The sequence below is a fragment of the Antrostomus carolinensis genome, unplaced genomic scaffold (genome assembly GCF_000700745.2).
Source record: "Antrostomus carolinensis isolate BGI_N321 unplaced genomic scaffold, ASM70074v2 scaffold9816, whole genome shotgun sequence".
Taxonomy (NCBI): Eukaryota; Metazoa; Chordata; class Aves; order Caprimulgiformes; family Caprimulgidae; genus Antrostomus; species Antrostomus carolinensis.
The window spans coordinates 11,613-12,660 of NW_010322492.1; positions in this window are offsets into that span (position 1 = coordinate 11,613).

A 1,048-nucleotide genomic window follows, 5' to 3' on the forward strand; every position below is an offset into this window, starting at 1 on the left:
AGACCTTTAAAGACAAAATCTCCAACTGTGAGAAGTAGCCACTCATGGACAAAAAACTTGCCTTGCAGTTTTTTTAATCTTTCACACCTTTAGCCTCTCCAATATCCCATAGCAATAAATTCCAAAGATGAATTATACGTTGCATAAAAACTACGACCTTTGCCTGATAATTACATTCAGTGCTTCCTACTTCTTGTTTTGTGAGAGACAATCAACAGCCACTTCTCAGTTCCTCCCTTTTCCATTCCACTCCTTACTTCACTGAGTTCTTGTATATCCTCCACAGCTGTTTCTTCCCCATACTAAATAGTCCTAGTATCTTTAGTTTTTACCTCACATGGAAACCAGTCAATACTGCTGACCATGCTGGCTGCCATTCTCTGTTCCTATTTTAGCATATTGTGCTGTTCTTGTGAAGGGATCACCAGAACTGTGTACTCAAGATTAACTTACTGAGAGGCATCACAAAGCTAACTGGTTTTCCTTAGTTCCTCTAGTAGCACTTCTGCCCATCTCTTTGTCTCTTTCCTGAGGGGTAACAGCTAATTTATAGCTTATTGTTCTAGGCATTATGAGAAAATAACTTCTGACTCTAGGATTGCTCAACATCATTCAACAACAGTAAAAGGTTCTTTAGAAAGAAAATAATTAAGCGTATTTTATAACTCCTACCTAGACCTTTGACATATGAAAGCACTAGGACATTGGCTGTTCTGTTAAAGTTCTCAGGACTTATTTGAATTTACAAATTTAAAATAATGACTAGACATCCTACAGGACACTTGTCTGGTGAACTTCAAATGGACAGTCTGCAGAGGCAAGTCCAGCAAAGGCAAGAATAGCAGACCATGTAAGTATCAAGACCCCAGACAGATAATGCTGCTCTTACTCCAATCACTCCTTTAACCAATTTTGACACTTGAATTCAAGCTTCAAATTTTCAGGTGTCTTTTCAAAAAGAGAAAGCAATCATGGAAAATTAAGACAGTGCAAGGAATCAAAACCAAGTACTAACACAGAAGACCTAAGAGAAAAACTGCAAACACCC